At 44.7% G+C, this 24,264-nt stretch overlaps 1 protein-coding gene and 1 long non-coding RNA gene across 10 annotated transcripts in view; one reads left to right on the plus strand and one right to left on the minus strand.

Moving 5' to 3' along the window:
• The window catches only part of NR6A1 (nuclear receptor subfamily 6 group A member 1), a 99,710-nt gene that overhangs the window by 20,967 nt on the left and 54,479 nt on the right, over nt 1–24,264 (plus strand). The window lies entirely within an intron of this gene.
• On the minus strand, nt 337–23,277 carry LOC140661136 (uncharacterized). Of its 5 annotated transcripts, XR_012045627.1 has the most exons (8): nt 22,856–23,277; nt 12,032–12,091; nt 9,593–9,710; nt 8,899–8,928; nt 5,222–5,555; nt 3,718–3,863; nt 1,964–2,116; nt 337–1,242 (listed from the first exon to the last, which is right to left on the minus strand). It is a non-coding gene; the product is annotated as an uncharacterized lncRNA (long non-coding RNA). The 5 variants fall into 5 exon arrangements; XR_012045628.1 differs by lacking the exon at nt 12,032–12,091 and having other exon boundaries at nt 5,395–5,555; nt 22,856–23,264; XR_012045626.1 differs by lacking the exon at nt 12,032–12,091 and having other exon boundaries at nt 22,856–23,263.

Consider the following 24,264-nt stretch of genomic DNA (forward strand, 5'->3'; position numbering starts at 1 on the left):
TCAGGGTAAACTCAGAACTATTGTGCTCATAATAGAGGGGTGAGCTCTGTGCGAATTTCTCATTTAAAGCAACTTTTCATGTCACTTTTTGGAAACTCTCTGGATTTTTCAAATGTAGCAGACTATTAACTGACAGCTCATTTTTAAAAATAATGCTCAGATATTCAGAACTGCTAGAAGCCTTCCAGAGTCAGGACACTGTCCTTTCCACATCCGTCATCGTGCTGATGGACTTGCACTTACTTTTATTGGAGAACTTTGAAGCTTTGGAGAGCTGTGGTTCCTCTACAATGGGAATATATGGTTCCTCTTTATAATGAGAACAGTCGTGTGGAATGAATGTATGATAGGCTCAGAGTTGCAAATGTGTGTAGCTGTTTGTGTGTTGATTAATAAAGCACGCTTGTAGGCATCTAGCTAGGCTTTCATGTACTTGATCACTTTTATACAGAAACAGATAATTTCACATGCATACGTAGAATAATTTAAGTTGCCATTTAGACACATATATAGTTTACGAAGATACATTGGCTAATATTCTATTGAACGTTCGTAGCCTGATGTAGCTCAGATTTACTGTATTCAGGCCTCTCATGCATTAAAAGGTACTAAAACAAAACTAAATTTTCCACAGTATTCTCACATCATAATGTATCTGCCAAATGCTAAAAGCAAGGCTGTCTAACATGAACTGAACGACCCTCTCTTTCCCTTAAATAATTGTATATTACTGCTAGTCTGAATTTGTCTAGCTACAGCTTTCATGTCTGTTATCTTTTGCTAAACTGAAAAATGCTTGTCAAACTTCTGTTCCCTATGAAGATATTTATATAAACTTTTGAGAAACTAAATAAACTGAGCTCCTTGAGTTCTTTTGATGTCTTCCTGTCTTTTGATCAACCCTTCAGTGCTGGTGGGCAGGCTGAGCTGCAGCAGCCAGGGCATGGGCACGCTGGTGGGCTGCCGGGGTGCTGGCAGCTGGTCAAAGGGCCGGGTGGACAGCTGGGCAGCAACGTCCCTGAAGTGCTGTAGCCCGCTTAGCCATCGCTGGCCTGCCAGAGCCTCTGGGTGTTGAGAGATGAGCCCTGGCGATTCCTGCTGGGGCAGTTCCCAGACCTCTCCAGCCCCAGCTGGCCAGCTTCTGTAGCAGTGGCAGCACCGAGCGTGCCGGTGCTCAGCGTCATCCTGATGTGTTCGGTTTGGCTAACGTCCAGGGCAGGCGGTTCTGCAGGGTGGTGATCTCTGGTAGGGAGCAAACAGTTGGTGCCAGAAACATTTAAAACTTCCCAAGCATGGATTTTAAAATATTCTGAATGTGTCTGCTAACCTGTCTTTCCCCTAGGAAGTTTTCTCCCTTGCTGTCTCATTACCAAACATGATTAAAGCAAAAACCTTGAGGATTTTCACAACCGAGTAGAAAACTGAATTCTTAGGCTTATTTGTGCATCCAGAGCACTTGAGATCTGTGGAGTGTCTGCTTAAGCCTTTTGCTTGTCATGCATTAGCAAACAGGGGATGGCCCCTCTACTGTAGTTTTTCCTGTTTGAAATGTCTTATTCAGAGTAACTGCAGTGAATTATTTTCACATTTTGTTGCAGTAAAGATGAACACCTCTGTCAGGACTTCTGTATTTTGTATTTTCATACAGGTGTATGGGGGAGAAAACCAGTAGGCTGAAATGTCTGTTTAAAATAATACACTGTGTTTAAAATAATACAAGTGCTTTCTTGTACATCATGTAAGATGCCACTAGAAAAAAAAATCCAAATTCTGCACTCTCGCTTTTGAATGAGTTTTCCAAACATGCTGACAAATTTGAAATTTCAAAGGCAAAATGTCAAACTGCATAAAAAAGTCATTTGTCTAGTTTTCATAATGTTTAAACAATTTGGCAGGCATGCTTTCAGGCTGTTCACTTTTATATTACTGTAGTAAATTCTCTATATCAAACTATGATGCTTACCAGGGGTTTTGGTGGAAATGCTTGCTATGGGTGATGGAACAGAGCCCTTCACTGTCAGACTGGGGGAGAGGGGAGACTTCTTCTAAAGCCCCAGTTTTGCAAAGAGTTCAGTCTGTTTAGTTTGTAACTCTGTTGAACTCAGTGAAGCTGTTCCTGTGTAAAATTGAACACGTTTAAGTCTTTTAGCAGAACAAGCAAACGGGGATTTATTTTGAATATTCACCTAATTGGAGTTTAAAAGTCATTAGTGAGTTGTTCTGACTTGAACTGTACAGCAAGCTTAGGGGGACAGTTATTGTGCAGTATCAGCACAGCATGCCTGAACAGGCTGCTTTAAAATAATCCCATAAGCAACTGGAGGAGGAAACAAGGCGTAAGAAAAGTGCTTGGACCCTTTATTGCACAGTGAATTGACTCTGATACCTCTGCTGAGCAAAACAGCATCCACTTTCCCTGTTTGGTCATGCCCTGCCCTTGGCAAAATGCCCAGGGCATTTTGGAGAGCGGTGGGGTGCATCGCAGGGGCCTCTTGCCTTTACTCACGGTGGTCTCTGCAACTGCTGCATTGTGCTGTCCCAGGACAGCGGCATTCCTGGGTACAGGTATGTGTCATGTAAATCATAAAAAAAAGTGGAGGACAGCTCAAGAGGTCGTTCTTTTCTGCCTCAAGGCAGTATTGGTTACAGATGTGTCTGACCCTCCCTGGACACCCACGGAGCAGGAGGGTCCCTGCCTGCCCTAGACATGTGTCTCCAGCGCCGTCACTAGACTGCACAAGCTTTTCTGACCTGAATCTTTTCCACTGTAATTGAAGCTTGCCCTGCCCACCGCAGCAATGAAGAATGCTCTCTGCAGCATCATCTTAAATCATGGAAGATTTTCTGCTTTGCCCCCTCCCATTCCTAGCCCTGTCACTCTGAAGCCATGCAACTTCAGTCCTTTGTCATCGCTCACTGATCACTTCATAGGACCCAGCGTTGTTCCATACGTTGTCTCATGCAGGAGGAAGTTTCATTTCCTATAACCAGGTGAAGCTCATATGTAGGTTTACACTTTACTGATAGTGAAAGTAGAGATTTACCGCAGGACCATGAAGAGTAAGGTGTCACTTTTAGTAAAATTGAGTTAGTTAATCAGCTGTTCTGTCTCCCTTACACTCCTCTAAAAATGCCCATGCAGTTCTTATGAGCTCCAAAAGCATGATGGAACTCTTATTTAACCTGGGTTAAGTAAGATCACCACAAGGCAGCTAAATAACTTCTAAGGTGTCTAGGAAAAAAATTGAAATAGGTTTTAATCAATGTTTAAAACAGCAGTAGCACAGTAGGGCTCAGTGCCTTCCAGTATGCATAGCTGGCTGGAACTAACAGCCTTCCCTGGACTTGACTCCACTGCAAAGCTTCCTGCTGCTTTTGAGTAAGTTGTAAGAAGCTTCCTGCTTCTTTTGGATAAGCAGACCCTGGGTCTGCGCTGCCCTGCAGCTTCTCTTCAGCTGATGAAGCAGCTCTGACACCCGCCCAGCGCACAGGGAGGGCCCAAGCCCTGAAGAAGAGGAGGAAAGCGGGGTGGGGTGGGGAAGGGTCGCTAGGGAGAGGGACCCAACAGCGGAGGAGGGACCAAGGACACATCACACCGCAGAGTCCAGCGCGGTGTGAGGTCCTTAGGAGTATCTGTGGTGAGAACAAGGGGGCTTGGGAAGAGAGACTTTGGGAATCTGGGGGGAGAGGGACAGAGAGGCTATTGTGTTCACCCACCGTCCTCGGAAACGCGACCCATTCCCAGCCTGGGAAGGTTCTCTTTCAGTAGCAGTGGGACGGCTTTGCTGTGTTGTGGCGGGAGTGCTGTGAAGGATTGTAACGATGCTGTCCGTGGAGGTGGCTCTATTGCTATCGCTTATATGCTGTAAAACAAAGAATGAACTTGCTGGGTGGCTGAAACAGGAACGGTGAAATGTGGCTAGGGCTAACACCTGATGAACATCTGTCAATACAGAAGTGCATTCTCTCTTTGCATTTTTTTTCTGGTATTTTTCTGATACAGATTGGCCTGTCTTGGTTTTAATTTCAGGAAGAAGAGCTGCTATAGTAGCAGCTCACTGTCATCTTTCAGCTTCTAAAGGTGAAGGTGGAAAATACTGGGATGGAGATCACCTGGCTGGAGGTGCTGGTAGAGTATAACCCCTGACAGGAGTTCGGTTTGTAGGCAGGGAGAAGCTGTTCTGGTGTGCTGCCTCTGCAGATCCCTGTTGCTGTGCGACTAGAGGCTGGTTTTCAGGGTTAGGAAGAGGAAAGGTGTCAGAAAAGTTACTGAGAGCCAATACCACAGCTTTACAGCACAAATGGAGGTTTAACCTGAATTTTAGTTAGAGCATTGATATAAATGAATCTCCTGGAAAACCTAGTTAATGATCATTAAATCATTCCTCGCTTGTAGCCTGCTAGCTGTCTGGTGTGCATTTGGGTCTTTTTTTGGATAATTTTTTTTTTTACATAGGAAGTTACACATAATGTTCAAACTTGTAGTACAGGTGAAAAAAATATTTGAAGTTCCTGATAAAAGCCGATAATCTATTCATATTCTTCCATAAATTTGCTTTGCACGAGCAAAATTTTCCTTAAAAAAAAATACTTCACAGCAAAACCAGACCTAGTATAAGGTACTATTTTAATGTGCTTTAGTAAGCAGTACAGGCTTGTGCAGAAATGCACCTGACAGCTGTTGATCAGGTTTCCATATTTAAAAAGAAAGCTTTTTGTACGCTTTATAGAGTGTTCAGCAAGCAAGCACCTTCTCTTGAAGCTGATAAATGACAGGGAGGACTAACGCGGTCTATGCTAAGGATGGATTGCGATTCTGTTTTCCTGTATTTAGAACACCGCCTCAGCAGACAGATAGACTCTGTAGACTCGTGGGGGTCCAACGCACTGCGCAAGTCTCAGGGGGGAGAGGGGACAGGATCTTTCTTGCGCTGCTGCAGAAGCTCTTAGAATATCGAATTGAAGAGGAGCCTGTTCTCACGAAACAAGGTGCCTGGAATGCTTCATACAGTTAGTATGCCTCAAAACAAGCTGTGTTTGTGCCTGGTTACAGTGTCTGCTTTTCTACAGGGAATACTTATTTTATCCAGAATTCACTGCTCTGTGAGATGTTAACCTTCACAGTGGCTGTCAGGTGGCAAAGAGCACCCGTGCTCACGAAGAAGCTGGCTGACGTGTCCTGAACTTCTCCGGTGAGATAATGGCGGAGCCGTGGACCTACCCCATGCGGTTATTGGTAGGCAGAACTTGAATACAACGCTGCTTCAGCAAAAACTCCTCTGTCACTTTTCTTGCCAGAAAGACGCCCCGAGCTGTGTGACTGCGCAGTCTCTTAGCTAGCTGGTCCGCAGTTTGCATTCATTGATCAGTGAGTTGATAGAAATGAAAACCCACCGACAGCAATGAATGTTGATTGCAGCCATTAGATGCTGAAGATGTGCAGCGTTGCTCCTTCAGACTGCCCCGCTGTTACTGTGCTTCCACACGGAATAGTCAGTATTGCCGTCAGCTTGACCTCAGGACATACAACTGCCTTCTTACAATCTTGGTGACTTCTGGAAAGTACAGGTGGACAGGGAGAGTAGTAGAAAAACATTCTTCAATTTAGAAACTACATTAAAAATATGATAGAAATTGCTTCTTTTTGGTAAAGGTGATTTGTTTTGCTTGGTTACTCCACTTCTACTACAGATTCTTGCTGTCAGGAATATCCGTTTCATAGTTTATATGGTTCTTGACTCTGTGTACCCCAAGGGCTTGAAAAGTGCACATTCACTGAACCTTCCCTATTCTTGCATTTAAATTATTTTCCAAAAATTCTCAAGCAGCACATTGTCCTCTAACTCAATGAGGGCTGGGCCTCATCGCAGAAGTATTCACATTACACCAGTATGAGAGAGATCCTGCTTAAAAGCATTTGTCATGTCCTCACCAAGTCTACTTCTTGGCTATCAAAAGAACTTCTACAGTGCCGTGATGTTTACTGAGGCATCCACTGCTCTTGACAAGTGGTTTATCACTTCAAGCAACCGTTTCAGATGGTGAAGTTCTGTGTCGTTCAAGATTTTTAGACCTCCTTTATGGTAGGAAAGCTCTGATGGTGTATGTAACTATGAGCTGAACCACCTTCTACTGGCATGTGTTTTGACAAAGGCCTGTTTTGATATTTTAATTCCTCTAGGTCATATGATACAAGCATATAAAGATGCAAAGTGCACTTGAAGGGAACAGCCTTAACTTTCAAGAGCCTGTGCTTTCTCTTGGCCCTGAGACAGGTATCTATTTTGTTAAGTGCTGCCCATCTGTGACCGTATACAGAAGTAAAATTATACACGTTACAAGATCTCTTCTAGAGCATCCCAAAACAACATTTGCTGGCACGTGCTTTGAGTCTTTTCTTCTTTTATGGGTTCTGCAGTCCCTGTGGGGGAAAAACAACTGCCTGCACCCTTGTGAAGGCACACGCTAGGAAAGCCTGCTCTGTGCAGTCCCACATCTGACCACCCAGACGGGACAGAAAGGGTACCCGGTAGGTACTGCGGAGGTGCCTGTGCATTTGGCTTTCTGTTCCTTTGAAAGGAAGGACCTTTTCTTGCTTGCCTAGTTGTAAAGCGACAGCGTGAGTCGCAGGAGCAGCTGGACCTTGCTGGGAGGGATCCGGTCCTCGGCCAGCGTTCCCAGTGAGCAGCTGCTGAAATCGAGCGCAGGTTCCTGTGAGCAAATGAACTGACATTCCAAAGCTTTTTCCAGCGAAGCTCAAGTTGCCAGCCCAAATGCAAAGGAGGTTTCCCTCCTGATCTGGCCTGTATTTTGCTATTTTGAACGTATACCGTGCTCAGATTTGTTTCCAAGTGTACCATATGGTGTGGATACGTTACTGCTTTTGTGCTGCCCATACAAAACCTTCCATTACTCTCGAGGTACTTTGTTTTGCAGAAATTTTGTTCTAGTATAGTGTTTTTTTTTTAAAGAGAAAACAAACATTTCTTATACACCAATTCATTTTTGGAGAAAGCAGAAGAACTGGAAAAACTCAACCTCTGTAGCTCTTAATATAATCTGTAAATCATGACCTGTTAATGGCAACCATATGTGAAAAACTATGAAGGTTCAAGCTTTCCATTTAACAGAGGGTTTGTGATAAACCTCAAGGTACAGTCAACGGTCGATGGTTTTTTCTAGTTTTCAAACTCACCGACAGCGTTGAATGTTCACTGAAGCTATCCAAAGATGGCTGTATACATGCACTGTACATATTTTCCATGCATATGTTTTCCATAGACTAGCAGTGGAAACACTGCTGAGGACTGCACATTCTTTATTGTAAAGTCTTAAACTGCAAGTATTTTAATTACGAAATGGAACCATGAGGACTAATGAATTGCAGAAGTGTAACACTACAGTTATGGATGCTAAGTTGACTTAGTGTTTCTTAAACCAGCTTTGAATGTATCTGAACTGCAGTTGTGAAAGCGCCTTTCCTCCTGTGGATATGCATATTCTAAATAGCTATGCTAAGGGTGTTTATAATGTTTCAGATTTCTTTATATAAAGTTCACTTTAAAAAAATACAAAAGCAGGACGACACCCGTAACTGTAAACCAAGAAAAGTGAGAGCAGGGGAGAATCAGTTTCTTACTGGAGTACATAATGCCTGTTCGTATTTCTACAGCTCCTATCCCCTCTCTTCTTGACCGTGGGTTTTTAAAGGCTTTATCTGTGCCGCTGCTTTAAGGCACGCAGATTCTCAGCAACTGCTTGGTTGAACTAAGGGGACCATTCAATGGCAGGAACGTCTACTGGGCAGAGCTGCTGCAGAGCGGGATGGGGACTGGTCACGATGCTTCTTCAGTCGTTCGATTCCAACTGGATTAACCTGACCCTAGAATGTTTTTTGCATTGGCTGTAGCTGGGGTGATGCTCCCAACCTGGCTGTTGGGTAGGCAGGCAGCACAAAAGATGCTTCACCCCATCGTTTCTTCCCTCTGCTCGCTTACTTGTCTGATACTCTGGACTACTGAGATGTGTCCCTACATGCTGCAAGAAACTCGCAGGTAAACCTTCCAGAGTTGTCTGTGGCAGCTGAAAGCATGCAAGGGCATCCCTAAACCACCAGTGAGTTTGTACGCCGTGGGCAAGTTTACAGAGGCATTTAATGCTGGACCTCTGCGCAGAGTCAGATTCCTCCGTTCCCTGTAGCGGAGATCGAGCAGCCTGGCGTTCAGGGGTGTGGGAAATCCTGCCCAAAGTGAACCACTGCGTGAGAAGTCCTTCTGATCCTCAGATCGTTTTTAATATGATCTAGAACATTACTGGAGCAGTTTAACTGCAAGCTTTAAACTGAATATGTAAATGTCTGCCGAACAATGTACTGGGGAGAATAAATGAATTGCATTATCTTTCTCCTGAAAAGTGGAAAAAAGGGATTTATTCTCTTTAAATCTCTATATTGCATCTATCTAATTACCTTCACTTTTTCCACCTGGCTTGCATGGTTTGAGAGAGAGGAATTATTTGCAGCTTGTTTGTTAAAAATGACATCTGCTGCTATATCTGAAATAACTTTGCTGCAAGTAAGTGGAGCCTACAGAGTTAGTGGGGATAATCTATCACTTTAAATTCTGGAGACTTGCTTTTAATTCAGAGTATTTTCTCTTGTCATAGGGACTGTTAAGTGTCTCTCTAAATATCCTGAGCTGATACATGTAACTTAACAATAAGTCTATTGTCTAATAAAGTACTTGAAACAATCTACTATATTGAGTAAGCGGTTTGAAAGATGAGCTTGCTCCCCGAATACAGTTTGTACTCTGCACTTAAATGGACTGATTTTAATGGCATCATTAAACATTAACTGATAGTGAAAAATCAAAAGAATTATCTGAAAATTAGTCTCACCTTTTTCTTGCCATCTTTCTGGAGTAGGAGCTGGTGGAAAGAACAAAGAAAATTTGAATTAATAACAAGCAATGCTCAGCCTCGAGTGTTAAGCCTCCTGAGTGTCCCAGTGTGAAGGGTGACTACATGTGGTAGGTATAACATAAATCAAGGAAACAAAGTTCAAGTCAAGCATGAAATTTTGGTTTTAACAAACCAAAACTGTGTTTATATTTAAACTACATGGTGAGAGAGGTTTTTTCCTCAGTTCACTACTACTTCCTCCTTTTGTACCTCTGCTGACCTTCGACTTGGTAACTTTCATCTTCTCATTTCATGATTTGAGAGCTTGAATTTCTTCTGAATGTTAAAAACAAACTGTACATGTTATTTCTATATCCTGGCTGCACACTCCTTCCCTCTTGCAAAGTTCAAAGCTCTCCATCAGCTAGATTTTTTGGACAGATTCCGAGATGATAAAATAATTCTCTGGAAACTGTAACCGGGCAATATGTGCAAGGCTCGGGATAGACCAAGATGAAATCTTTACAACCGTTCTGTTGTTGGAAGTTTTACCTCCAGAACTGCGTACCGAATCCACATTCTCTTTTCACTCTCCAAGCCCTTACTCTCTCTTGGGAAGTGTGTGTGTGTGTACATACATATATACATATGTATGTATCTATATAGTGTAGAGAAACTTAGAGAGGATTACCCTGTTACAGCACGAGCCATCTGAAGACTATAGTAGTGAGTGCTACCAGCATGGAGACAGGATTTCTCTTCCACATAGTCCTAGCACTTTCTCTTCTTATTGTTGCTCCAGGGATCGCCTGTGTCTCACACAAAACAGGTCATGTCATTTTCCATCTATTTTCTCCCCTGTTTTGCTCCCCTGTTGAAGTGTCTTTATGCTTAATGGAAGCCTCGACCGTGGGGAGGAAAGCACCCGCGACAGCTTTGAGCTGGGTGAGCAGAGGGCAGTTAGAAAAGCCTGTACTCAACGACTGTTGCCTGAGCCTACTGTAGAGGAACTTTTGTTCATTTTTTTGCATTAGCATGGTGGAACTGGTAAGATGCTGTTAAGGTTGCATTTTGTGGCCTGCTTAATTTGGTTGGACACACCCCAAAAGTTATTATCTGCACTGAGTCTTCAACATACCTTCCTCTCAGACTTCTTTTGCTTAGGAAGCACTGAAACCAACCCATAGTTGACAATTGCCACCTCTGTTGTTATTAATTATTTTCCGTCATGGAAAAAGCATCAAGTGGACCCGACACCTTCCGTAGATGCTAAAGGCAGTCAGCCATGGGACATGGGTCTCTGAAAGCCCACCTCTGTTAGCTCGGTACATGGAGCGCCTTACAAATTGGAATTCCTGTGAGGTTTCTCAGTGTAATGACGTGAATCAGGGAGGTAGTGCATTGCTGAAGTGGGACTTCACAGTGAAAATATTGTGGATTCAGAGCACAGGGGGGTTTCTTTCAACTTAGTGGAGAGAATGGGTTTCTGTATGAAGAAAATGCTTTCCTCAAAATATGCATACAAACCCTGAAACAGAGAGGTTAACCTGTTAATTGTGTGAAGTATGGAGACAGGATTTAGTTAATTTTGTGGATGTTTCTGGTACTCTGTGTATTTATGGTGCCTGAACAATTCTTACACCCTAATTCAATCATTCTATTAGTTCCTCACAATAAGGCTTTTATTTATAGCAGGGCAAGAATCCTAACGGCACTGCCCTAAAGTGTCACTAAATAAATTTAACATACGCATCTGGTAGTAAAACCGCTATGCTTTCCCCTCCACCCCCCGCAATCTAGCTGGACTCTCAGGAGGGAGGTGTGCAACCTCAGCGTGCGGAAACCAGGGCTGAGGCTGTGCTCAGCACCCGACACCGTGTCAGTGCCTGCCTTGAAGCATCCATGGAAATGCCCTGTGCAAGCATGCTTACTGTGTCCTGTAACAAGCTTTAATTGTACTATAAAAATGTGTTTTCTTTGTAGATGTAAATGACTTCAGCAGTATAAACACGCAAATACACCTTGACGAGATGACGGGAGACGAGAGGATGTAATCACTGGCAATATTTTTAGTTATTGTTGTTGTTTCATTGAAATTTGGGTGAGCATTTAAGTAGCAATGCCATGGCCAAACACTGCTGATTCAGCAGTCTTCTACAATGAGCATTGGAGACTTTTTTTTTAACTGTCCAAAAGGTCCTTGGACTACTACTTGACAAAGCTTGGGACTATGTGAAATCAGGGGACAAAGTTACCAGTTTGTTCCACTCGCCCTTTTATAACATAGTGCTGTGACGGTGATCCCAGAGGAAATAAATGCAGAGCTCTTCTGGGACCTGAGAGAAATGCAGTTAATACCAGTTTCCAGTGATTTATGGAGGACTTATCAAGTTATTTTGATCTCATTTTGCGTTGACAAGCTTGCTTGTGGATGCAACATACCCTAGACTTTTGTAAGGTGTTTGACTTAATACTGTATGACAACTTAAACTGGTATGATACAAATTTGCTGTGGCAAATGTTAAAAGGATTAAAAATGACAAATGGGTAGGTCTCAGTGCAGTTCTGAGGAGGAAATGGATGAAGCTGGTGCAGTCTTAGAGTGACCGTTTGCCATGTCCTAAAACATTGCTGCTACTGGCCTGGGGGAAACATGCTATCAGATGTTAGCAGGTTTGGGGTTTTTTAGACAGAAAAGTGAGCGATGGGTTTTAACGCAAATCTGGATCTCTCGATAAATCAAGCGTAAACAAATGCTTCAGTATAGTCAAATGCAAAGGTACGTGTTTGGGAACAAGGAGTATAGACCATGTGTGAACATAAAGGACTCCACTGTACGAAGCGGTACTTGCTATGGTAGATAATTAACTGCATGTGTGCGCACAATTTTACTACTGTGCAAACAATGAAATATTGAATAGGAATAGAGGCTGTTGCATCTGCGTTTAGCTGCTGAAATGAGACTTTGCCCAGATCTGGTACAGGCTGCCCTAAAGAGATCACTGAGCTGAACAGGCTCCTGGAAAGATGAGTGGAGAGAATTAAATAACCACAAAGACAATAAAATAAAGTTCTCTGAAGTAAACCAGTGAAGGCTAGGGAGTCTTGTCCTGTCTGTTAATATCTTTACCTGCACAAATGAGCCACTTCGAGCACAGCAACACGGCCCTGGGCTTGTAACGGGTCTGGTCTGGCAGGGGAAAGCAGAGCACCGAAGCTGGGCATTAGCAGGGAAAAACGGTTTGACTTGCTCTGCAGAAACCTGATGTGTGAACTTCTGTTTCAAGAGCATATGGAAGAGTGGAAAGCTTTTTTTGAACTACAGGGAGGTGATTTTGCAACAAAACAATTATTTTATATTAAACATAACAATTAATATATATTAACATAATTATTTTATATATTATTTTATATTTTAATATTTTATACTCCTTGTTCTTGGAAAATATTGGACTAAGTCTCAGCAAGTGATTTTAGCAGAAAAATAAAATTATTTTGGTTTTGATTCTTTTTGCCAAACATGGTAATATTTTAAAATAAGGTGTTTATGAATGAGCTAGTCTGGATGTTCTTGCAATCTGACATCCCAGGTTGAGTAATCAGATGCCCTCTAATTTTTTAAGCACTTTACTGAACTCTTTCCAAGCCACTGGAATAGTGAAATAGTTGTATTTTTTAAACAAAACTTGTTTTACCTTTCTAGAACAAACACACAAGCTCTCAGAACCAAACCCTCCATCTCCTGTTACCTGCTAAAGGAAGTATTTGTCAAATTTGCTTGTGGTGAGAAGGGCAGCTGGGGCTGGAAGACGTTACCACGGTCTGAAGCTTCCTTGCTGACCTACTTACGCAGGACTGATCGTACTGGATTAGACTCCAGCTCGCTATCCTGTCTCCAAAGTTGTTTTTGTGTAAGGTGAAGGGATCAGACACACAATGTCGCAAGACCTGCCTGCCTCTTCACCAGATTTTCCAAAGCACTAAGTACAAATTCACCCAGGCAAACTGGGGAGGAGATACGGGGCTTCTTCAGGACCAGAACAGCTTTCCAGCACCCCGAGGGTGGCATACGGGACGTTCTGAGTAGACCCAGCAGGGATGGTCTTTTGGAGGAAGCTGCATTTATGAGCTATTTGTACCTGCAGCATACATGGAACAAAAATGACTTCAGCCCAGGATGTCTTAATAATTGCGTATCTTCATCTCATTGCACGCAACTTCAGACATTGTCTTTGTTGGAAAAAAATATCTTGATGTTTGGGACCACTATTGAATTGTAGCTGCTGGCTGCAATCAATAAAGCAGTTCTGACTCTAAAATAAAATCAAAACAGTGGCTAATGGATGTTTAGAAAAGGATACAAGGAGGAGAAACTTGCATATTTCCTGCTCATCATCTCCTGTCTTCCAGACATTTTTCGACACACAGAGAGACTTCTGGAGACAGGCTTCTGTGCACTCAGTAATCATGAATGCATTTTTCTTTTTGTGAATTTGCACAGCTTCCCTGTGAACTTTTATCCCCCATCTTTTAAGATAACATTTGCTGCTATGAAGATGACTGTCTATATTAGATTCATCGTTTTTAATAGAGAGGAATCTCAGGTGTCCTCCTGATGAATTCCTGCAGTTGTACTGTGCCCTGACACATCTAATGCTGGGTAAGCAGCTTCTGTAGATATAAATAACGTTGTCTCTTTTCGTATATCAAACATGCTAATAATTCTTCACCACTGAAATACTGCAATGCTCTAGACCTAGGACACTTTATATTTATTATGGTGGTGAATTTAGGATAAGTACTTCTTCAGAAGATAGTCCTATGCTGACTGCTCTCCTTGGCTGGCAACTCTCTTGTCTCTGTGAAGATCAAAAAGATTTCCCATTAGCTGTGAATTTAGGCATAGTTCCTGCGCCTCGGTTTCGGGGAGGAGAGAGATGATCCTAACTACAGATGATTCCATTGCCGAGATTGTTTTCTGCCTTTCAGCATTTTAGAAATTATTGGCACAGTCATCAGAATGACAGTCGTCTTTGCAAAAATTAGTTCTTCTGTTGCAGAGAATCGCCTTTTTGCTCCGAGATGGGAAGTAGTTGGACTTGGCCAGGCTTTTTCAGGGTAGGGAGGGCAGAAAATGCCTTCTGTTCTCATACTAGTCGCAACAGTCAAACTGAGATTCCCTTGTTATTGTTTATTGTATAACGTAGCTGGAGATGATAATGCTAGAGAGAATCCTGTTTTTTGAAATTAAGGTCTCCTGTGTTTTTGATGAGACAGTGCATGCTGCAAAGCCTGCGCTGCGTGGGCTCATCCTGAATGTGATGCCTGCCCTGGTATTTGTTTTACGAGGAATCATTCTAGTTTTCCAATTTGAGATACTGAATGTACCTGCATGTACCATACCAGAACCTGCATGTACCATTGACAAATACGGGAAAAATACCTTGCAAAGTAATCAGGAGAGAAATTTGAGGTATTTGTTTTGTTTATATGGCTTGATCTTGAAAGGCTAGAGTAAAACGTGATCCCTGCTCCAGAGGGGAAGGTCCATTCCTGAGCAGGACGTTTCACAGGTGGCTTCCTGCGACTCCAGACCAGTGACATGACCCCCATTCACTGCTGCAGCGTGCCCACATGCATACTCTGATCATACATACAATATAAAAATATAGATTTTTTTTTTTAATATGCTAACTGGGACCTTTATATTTGACTCACTGTTTGGAATATTGGCGACTCTAGCTGAATAAAGCTTAAGTTATCTGCTTGGGAAGCAGTATGGATGGAGAGGGATCAAATGAAAGATTTGCTTTTCATAATCATAGTATCTCCTCCCGATTCATTGACAACTGTCCCTTTGAAGATAATTAGTTTCTGGTTTTCAGCTTTATAATCCAACAATTCTCTTCTGATAGACTTCAAGATTTGGAGTTCTTCTCAAAAGAAACACCTCTAAAATCTCACTTTTTGGTTCAGTTTTGGCAGCATGGCACCTCCGGGTCAATTTTATGCTGCCATTTTGTAAGACTCCATTTCATGATACACTCAGTACAATAAAGATTTTACTTCCAATAACTGTAAATAACTGAAGCAAAGAAAATTACATTACAATGATGTTGTAACGAGCAGGAAAAAGACAGGTGAGGAGCCACCCCATCACCTTCCCCACGCTCTTCCTCCCAGCCGCTATGAGATTTCTTATCGCTTTCCAACATCTGGCTTAGCTGGAATCGCGTTGTTCTCTTGATGAGAAGTGTGTCTCCTCGCGAGCTGCGTGGGTGCTACCCTCCAAAGCAGCGCCCTGATCTCCCTGAACTTCTGCAGGGCGCTGGCTCCCGTGTCCTGCCCTGGTTACTGCCCTTCGCTCGCGGCCACGAGGCCCCAGCGCGGAGCGGTCCCGGCTGGCGGGAACTCTGTTCTTACAGCCCGTGCGTGCTCTAGCCCAGCCGGTGGATGAATTTCCCCTACGTTTCATGGCTGTTTGTTCCTGTTCTCACACCAAATTCATTCAGCCGTGTTTACAAATGATCTAAACTACAGCGTGCGCACGCAGCGTTGACTTCAGAGGACTTCAGCCGTATTTCCGTGATGCTTTTCTTTCCGCTGCTTATGGCTGCTGCTCAGCCAGAGAGCAGCGGCTTCTTTGTAACTGTTCTTCAGGTGTTAAAATTTAAAATACAAGTATCCTCAAAGACTCTTGTAGAACAACTAACTGTGATTTGGGGGGGAAAAAGAGGCGCGCTTTTATATCTGGTTACCAGGCAAATATTCTGTTGGAAGAAAGACTTCCTCCCCCCTCTTATATATTTAATTTCTTCGCTTTTGTGTGCTTTTAAATATTGGATGGATGTGGATATGACCCCCAGGTGAGCAGGACTCAGCCATTCTTTTCTGAATTATACATTTAGCCTATTTAAATGCAGCCATCATGTGAAACAAAAAGGAGAAAATGTACTTATGTTCATTTAGAAGAATGATCTTTGGATAACGTCACCCAAATATTGCTGGGTTTTTATCTTGCCTATAAAATAAATTGGTCCCAGTGTGCTGTGAGATGCACATAAAAGTTTGAATATTAAAGTAGTATAAAATTCAGATGACTTGGTAGAACTGGCTTTAGAATTATGAAAAATTGGAACGGATTTACTAAGTACAATTTATGAGGGAGTAACGTACTGGAGATTTTAATCTGCGAATCTCAATCTATTGGCGCCTTTTTTTTTTTTTTTTTTTTGTGCCCTTTCCTACCGCTGTTCGATGGCATTACCCACCTTTTCTCCTGGGGTGTAATGACAGCACAGCTGTCCTAGATGTGTTTGGTACCACAGCTCTCAGCATATAAGCCACCAAGACTGATGATGATAACTCTAAAATTTGGTTGGCGTACTGTTCTTTGAATTGCAGATTCCACGATCACTCTGTTATTTTTATAGTTTTCCTTTTACACTGAACTCATTGGTATTTAGAAAATATTTTCTAATATTCTAAGATACACCTTCTCCCCTTCCCTCTCCCAAATCCTTACACCAACAACCTGGTGTGTTTGCCTGATCTATGTCTCAGTAATTGCTTTCTAACCGGAACAATTAAGAGCGGTGAGAGGAGAGGAAATTTGTCATAAAATGTTCCAAATGGAAATCTGCTTTTATGTGGTTTCAGAATGACAACCCAGAAAGCATAGGTGGACACACTGCAATAGCGTCAAAATTCAGATAGCAAAATCTTTATCCTCAGTAAGTAAACACGAGGGGTTTAGGAGGGAAGTCTGGTTCTGTTCTCAGGCTGAGCAATCCAAACCAACTATCCTTCAAGGGCACCACAAAGCTCACACAAATGACACAAAGGAAATAGCCTCACTTTACTCAAATATTTCAGTATGTTCTTCATTTCCAAAGTTGACTGCAGGAATATTGCATCTATCCACTGGTTACTGAAGAAAAAAAATGAATTAAATAGGGCAAACAAAGCTGAAGCTAAGCTATTATGTATTTCAGATTGCTTAGTATTTGGCATGTGGACCAAATGCTTTAGATTATAAGGCATAAGCCTTTCAGAACCTTAAGTTATTTTAAAATTAAATGGATGACAGGCACAGGTCTGCAGCATGGATTTGATTTTCTTTGTGTCTTAGCAGAAGTAGTAAGCAATGTCTATAGGTATCTAATAAAGCTATTTTCTGCTATTACAGAGAGGTTTACTATGAGAAACAGAACTGAGACAGTACCACATTTTCAATAAAACAAATTGAACAGATTCTCAGAAATCTAGGTCACAGTAACAGATGACCTATACATGGTCCTAGTTTTTGATGCAACTGTCTAATCTGCTCTGAGAGTACTAGCCAGACATCATTCCTAATTGACCTTGATATTCAGTGAACAGAAAGAAAGCTAAAGCCACATGATATTTAAATCTTTAGCAGAAAAAAAATATATGGCAAACTTGAACACATTCTGTTTTATAACTAGAATCTGCGTTTGTCACGTGAACCTGGTCTGCAAACGTGCTGATTGTCTTAAAAATCTGAATCCGAGACTCCAACTAAAGAAATAAATCTGAATACAAATAGCCATTCGTAACATCCAGTACCAGAGGAGAGGTTTTGTGTCCCTTGTATAACCATATTTTGTAATGCAGCTGCCCTGACAGACTTCCCCAGACATTCTCATGAAGGTATAATGTTCTCTGGTTAGGTGAGAGCTCTCTTGTTCCCTTGGACTACTCAGTTCAGCTCGAAGCACAAGACCTAGTGGCACCCAGATTTAAGGCACTGTAATTATGTAAATGGGAACTGCTGACACTCAGGGCACTGGCATGCGTGCAGCTGTAAATGTAAGTATAATACGGGAGGCTGGAAATTACAGTATGTATGGTTAAACCCTGACCACCTCCACTTACAGACCAGACTGATCCTTTTTGTTCATGACATCAGCCTTGAGATGCAGTGTTATTTACCAAAGGCACTACGGACTTTCTACACGCGAGAAAAGACGGATGCGTACTTTTGTGCTAAAGTAAATGTGTGGCCTGCCAGTAAGCCCGAAAGAAACTAAGTGGTAAAGCCTTGAACGCTCATACGACAAGATACTTTTCAAGGAAACTATAAACTGATTTAGGTTACCAAATTAAGAATCAGTAAACGTACCACAGGAATGTTCCGGATTGATAACCTATAGTTTGCTGGACCTCACCCAGCTCTGTTTCAGTGTGCCTGTATCGGGCAAGAAATGACTGCGTCGCTTCTGAGGTTCCTCGTGCCTAGCACTGGAGCTGCCATGAGAACACAGACGATGGCTGTCGTGAGTCGTGCTGCGGAGGAGCCCCTCGTAAGCTGATGGCAGTGTCCCGTGGGGAGACGCGTCAGTGTACCGTGCGCTGCTCCGTGCCCGTCCACTTCGGCACGCCTGCCCCGAGCGTCCTCCTGCCCTTAATCAGATTTTGGCATCTGATCTCAGATAGTCTGGCCTTTTTGTGTCAAACACGGGTTAACTGCAGGTCTGAGTAATGTGGTGTTGCAAAACCAAACTGTGTACATCTGCAAGGCAGTTAAGATGGCAAGTGGCCTGCTACTGAGCAGGCAGAATTCCTGCTCTCAACTCACAGCAATATTCATTCACGTGCATGTGCGTTTAGGTGGCACAATTAATTGTTGCTGCAGAAGAGTTTTTGGTATTGAGATGCAGCGCTTCAGGGCACTCAAAATTTGCAGTTTTGTGCAACGGTCATTCTCGGTGACTGTGTTATTTCATTGCATTATGGTTCAGGACAGCTGCTGATGGTTCACACCATTTTCAGGCAGTACAGGGAAAGCAAGAATGACTGAAGTCTGTTTAAAAAGGTGATGTCATCAGTCTGTATGTCAGGGTTGCTTCTTATGAAAAAAAACCCCATGCTTTCATTTTATCCTTAACATAAAAATACCTGATTGTTGTCTTTGGAGTTCTTAATATTTGAGTGATATTAATCAGTACTGTGGTTTTGAAATGATTACAGCATCTGCTGGCTATTATTGAGATAAAATGAAATTCTTAGGATTCCACATTTTTTGTTAAATTGCCAAGTGCATTGCTAGATTTCAGCATACCTGATGCATTTTTATTGGCAACTAACCCTGTAATGCAATACTATATATTAATGTATAGTCACATTACATACGTGTTGGTCTTTTGCATCAGCTGCAACTTCCAAGTCTGTTAGTGGTTAACGGGTTTCTTCTTTTTTTGTGAGTCTTTATAAACTTTGTATTGGAATAGCCATAACCAGAGTTGGGAAAACTGATGTTTGAATTATCTGTTATTTCTATGTGCAGTTTAAAAAAACTGGACCACATGGGAACAGCCATCAGCATCCTTTTCTTACGTGCGTGATGGGGTTATTCCCATGTCCAAGCTGAGCATGCAGATGTTTATGGGGGCGGGTTATGTCCAGACATTCCTTTTATGGCTATTTTGATTAGGCAGAAGCTCTTTTTCCCAACCTCTAATGGTCTGGTTTCCATTCAAAGTGATATGCTTAACAGGTATTCAAACTCTAAGACCTACTTGCAAGGGCAGAATTCAACTTTCCAGCATTTTTTTTTTTTAGGCAGCACTTTCAAGGGGTAGGTTTTAAAATCAGCCTCCAGACGAATAGCAAGTATTAGCACTCCTAGAGGTAACAGAAAAGGTTGCTGTATTTTAAGAATACCACAGTATTTAATCTAAGAGTAGGTAGAGCCATCAATATCCTTAACCTTTATTAAAAATAATCCGTAATATTTTTGTTCAAAGGCTTATTTTAGGTAGGACCTTCTGGGTTCATAAGTACCAGCAAGAAAAAAATATTTAAAAATCAAAATAGCTTGATTGTAATCTAGCCTGATTCTTATCACCTAAGTTTTACTGAGAAGTAATACACCCAAGCCATTGTACTACATCAGGAAGAGAATTCAAGGAAATTATATAATTATTCAGACAGAACTGACTCCTGTGAAAAGTATTTACATTCACATTTGTATTTCTAATGTTCTGAAATAGCAGCTGAAATTTATATGAGCTGGCCCCTCTCATATACGGATGTTTTGTTAATCTTACAAGTAGCACTTAGGAGAGGATTTCACTTTTTTTGAAAATTATGTTGTTTTAGTCATCCAGTCTTTTTTTCCCCCCTATGTTGCTCAAAGGAGTAATGGAAACAAGTCCATCGTCTGCCTAATAGGCTGGCGCCAAGCATCAGCACGACTCTTCCCGGGTATCTCCCAGGTGCCTTGAAAGATGGGCCTGTTTCCTCACTTGAACATTCTTCCCCTTTTCCTGAGGTCACAAGGATTGCATCGATAACACACGCTTAAGAGCAAACAGCCCAACCTTTCTTTTCTGTATTTTATGACACTTTGCATCTCCGCAGTTCATAATAAAAACACCCCTTTCACAACTGCAGTATATTACAACTCTCAATTTCATTGTTTTTCCTGGGTGAAGAAGAGAGCTAAGTCATTCCTGCTGCGCTCGGAGCGATACACGGAGACGCTGCTGGCTGCTCTCTAATGCTGTATGCCTGTGCAAATTGTAGGAGTCTTACGATCCAGTTGGACCGGGTATTTTATCTGGTGCTGAGGTGGTAGGGTAGGTAAGATTTATGGAAAAATATGGAAAATGAGGAGGAACAGCCCAAACCTTCCTGCCATTCGGGTGAGGGTTGAGCCGACTTCCGCCCCTCAGCTGAGGCTCCGTGCACAGCGAGGGGCAGGCTTTTCATCTAATAAAACCCGCTGGTTGGTTTTCTAATCTTGATAATTTCTGCTCATTGGCTCCAATCAGCAGATTAAAGCCCAGTCTCTGAGGAGCTCTCATTTTAACTTGAGACTGGGGGGAAAGTAGGGGAAAGAGGAGGTACCAGACACTGAACGTTTTGGTTTTGTTTCTGATTTATTTTGGTGTTTGCCAAGTTGACACAACTGGGTAATGTCCTCCTACGCAACTGAGACAGGAGATGCAGGGAGTAAGTTTACTGAACGTTTTATGGTGAAATCAGCTGTCCAGCCTCATCCCCTTACAGCCGCCGTTAAAATGAAGTCCATTGCAACAACACACCTCACGCTAGACATCAGCTGCCTCAGTAACGACTCTCTGCTTTTTATAAACACTTTGAGGTTTTCTGTCCCCAAAATTCTTCCAATCCCCCCCCCCCCGTGAATTAAAATCTCCAGCCAGATCATGCTTCTGCCTTCCAGACACGGGGCAGCGGCCACAGCTGAAAAGTAACCATATGGACTTCATGATTTTACGTACTGTGACAATAAAGCTTTTATGACATTCTAGGTGGTTAAAAATGGCAGTAAGGAGCTCTTAAACATGGCACAGTCATGTTGCTTTTCTGAACCAGCAGACCTGCCAACAGTGCATCAAAAGCCGTAATTTCCTGTGCACTGAAGCCCCCTATCTCTGCTGCCTCCAGCTTTGTGTCCCAGGGCTTGTGCCTGTGTGCTAACAAATCTCTATTGTCCAGCGGGGCGAATAGTGGCTGGGACGAAAGAATTGCTGTCTGGTTTCTATTCAAATCCAGGTAGTCAGATATATGAATGGAGTTTCTCGAACAGCCATGTGAATAACCTCTGCTCTGCGTGGAGGCTGCAAACGCTTAACTGGCTGGCGGGGCTGGACCCCGGCACCTCAGCTGCAGAGAGCACAAGAGTTTGAAATACACTTTTAATGCTCCTCGGGGCTTTTAATACTTATTAACTTTAAAAATATGCTATCTCGCATTCCTGGACAAAAGGAGGAGGGTAAATCATCCCCTTGGCAACTTTCTAAACTTGTTGAGGAATTCTACTTAGGGTTTTAAAAATGAGTTGGTTTTGCTAAGAAACCGATAGGAAAAGTTCATGAAAATTATTTTCTTAGAACATACCAGACCTGTAAGCGTGTGTTGACCCAGTCTCTTATTGTACACAGAATCCATCGCAAGCGTCACAGTTAATAACTGCGGATGGTTTGGGGAGCAAATACATTAAATTTCTTTTAGAGCAAGCTACGATAAGAAAAATTTCCGGTACGGTAGTTCGAGCAGGAATTGGTGGAATACTGCAAAAGGGGGGTTCGTTTTAAAAACCGCAGGTTTTTGTGGTTTGTTGGGTTTTTTTTTTTTGGCGATCTGAAGTGAAATAAGGCTTCGTGGAAGCAAGCCCTCTTTGCAAAGCTCCGTCTGCCCGGCCAGAGAACGAAACCCCAGAGCCTCGGGCTGTCTCGGCCCTCTCCCACCTCACCCCAAAGCCACCACAACTGTCGCGAAGCAGTCGCCGGTCGCGATATTATCCGCGGGAAGCCGGTTCTGACCGCTGGCCCCCGCCTCCCGCAGGTGCTACCGCAGGGGGACCGAGACGCCCCGGGGCGGCGGAGCCAGACAAAAGCGGGGGGACCCGCCGGTAGCTCCCTCCTCCGCGTCCCCGCCCCGCGGTAGCGGCGCCCGGCACCGCCGAGCCCCGCGGGACGCGGCGGTGCCGGGCGCTGCCACCGCGGGGCGGGGACGGCTTGTCTGGGGCTGCCCCCCTCCTTTGTGTCCCCGTCTGGCTCAGTTCCTCCCCGCCAGCCCCTCGGGCGACACGCGTGTCTGGTTACCGACCCAGAGCCGGGAGCAACTTCCAGCGCCGGGGAATCGCCCGAGTTTCTCCTTCTTCTTCTTCTTCGGGGGGGGGAACTGCCGCCTGCCTAATCCCCAACCCCCCCCTTCCTCCCCCGGCAGCCGCAGGGAGCGGCTCCCTCCAGCTGCGTTACATTAGCAGATGTATATATATTTAAAGAAAAAAAAAAAAACGCTTCTGTTCGGAGAACAAAGGAACACGTGCAGAAATGAGACTGGGGGGAAAAAAAAACAACCCATAATAAAAATCCCCTGACAGCACGTCGGGACGCGGGGCGGCCCCCGCCCCCCCGGCGGCGTTAGCCCTCGCCGGCGGCGAACGCGATTAAAGCCTTACCTGGCGGGGCGGCGCGCTCCTGGGGAAGGCTCCGCGCTCGGCTCCCTCTCCCAAAAGTTGCTGCCGGTGCAGGCAGGACGGCAGCTCCCCGCCGCTCCGGGCGCGGCCTCCGCCCGGCAAGGCGGCGGACTTGGCCGCCGGGCCCCGCCGGTTCCCCCCGCCGGCCGCGCAGCCCCGTCCGCCGCCCCCCGCCCCGCTATATAGGGCCCAGATGACGGGCAGGGGCGCAGCCGGTCATGTGCGCGTTGCGGCGACGCCGATTCGCTGTCCCGGCGCGGGGTCGCCTCCTGATTGGGCCGGGCCCGCGCACCGGAGGGTTCCCCCCGCCGGCGGGGCGCAGGCCGGGGCGCGGGGCCGCTTGTTTGGGTGCCGGGCGGCGGCGGGGCCGTCTGGCGGGGCCGGGGCCGTCTGGCGGGGCCGGCGCCGCCTCCGCCCCCGGCCCGACACCTGCCCGCCGCCGGCGGGCGGGCGGAGCGCGGCCCGCGGCCCCACGGCGCCGGGAGCGCTGCCCCGCTCCCTCGCGACCCGCCGCAGCGGTCAGGGATTGACTTTCTGTCTCCACCGCACAATGGGATCGGAACGGCCCGAAACGAGCCCCCCGGCTCCAGCCCCGGGAAACGCATCGATTCGCCACGCCGCGCCTACCGGGAGCTCCCGACGGCAGAGCAACTCGTGGGGTGCTGGGCGCGCCGGGCCCCGAGCGTTCTCCCTTTCGTGGGGCTGTCACCCCGATTCCGGCGTCCAGTCCCGTAGAGCCCGCCGGGAGGTGCCCGTCCCCGGCGAGCCGTGGCGCGGCCCCCCATCCCGCCCGACAGCGGGGGGCTGCTGGCACCGGGGCCTGCGTTCTGGTCTTCGGGGCCACTGGGAAACTGGGTCACTGGGCAGCGCGGCCGGTGCGGCGTCGCTGCTTAGCACGCGAGCGTAGCTTTCATTTATTTGACGTGAGTCGACTTCATATTTATACTTAAAGGCAAGAATATGTCATAGTAAGGTTCCAGCGCTTTCAAAGTCCGCCGTAGGCTGCTGGGAAACATCTGGGGATGGTCTCCCCTAGAGCGGTTGGACGGCTCCCACCCCGTTCATGGTGAAGCTGCCTCTGAACGCTATGTAACATCGAGGCGACTTTCCGTCTGTTTTGCAAGCGTCCCTGTGAGTAACAACACTGCTGTCGGAGCGCGGCAACAGCAACTATTGCCGGTTTTATTGCAGGACAGAAATAAAATGCCTTTAAGCGTGTTCTCCAGTGAGACCACCTGACGATAAATGAATTCCACTAACTTGCTAGTTTCGGTGGGTTTAGACTAACAAAACTCAAAGCTGCTCCCACAGCCTTGTCTGTAACCTCTCCCGGTGCTGGAACAGTAAAGTGAGACACTCGGATGTTTCTGGAATATGGCATTGCATAACGA

This window comes from Ciconia boyciana, chromosome 18 (assembly GCF_034638445.1).
Source record: "Ciconia boyciana chromosome 18, ASM3463844v1, whole genome shotgun sequence".
Classification (NCBI taxonomy): domain Eukaryota; kingdom Metazoa; phylum Chordata; class Aves; order Ciconiiformes; family Ciconiidae; genus Ciconia; species Ciconia boyciana.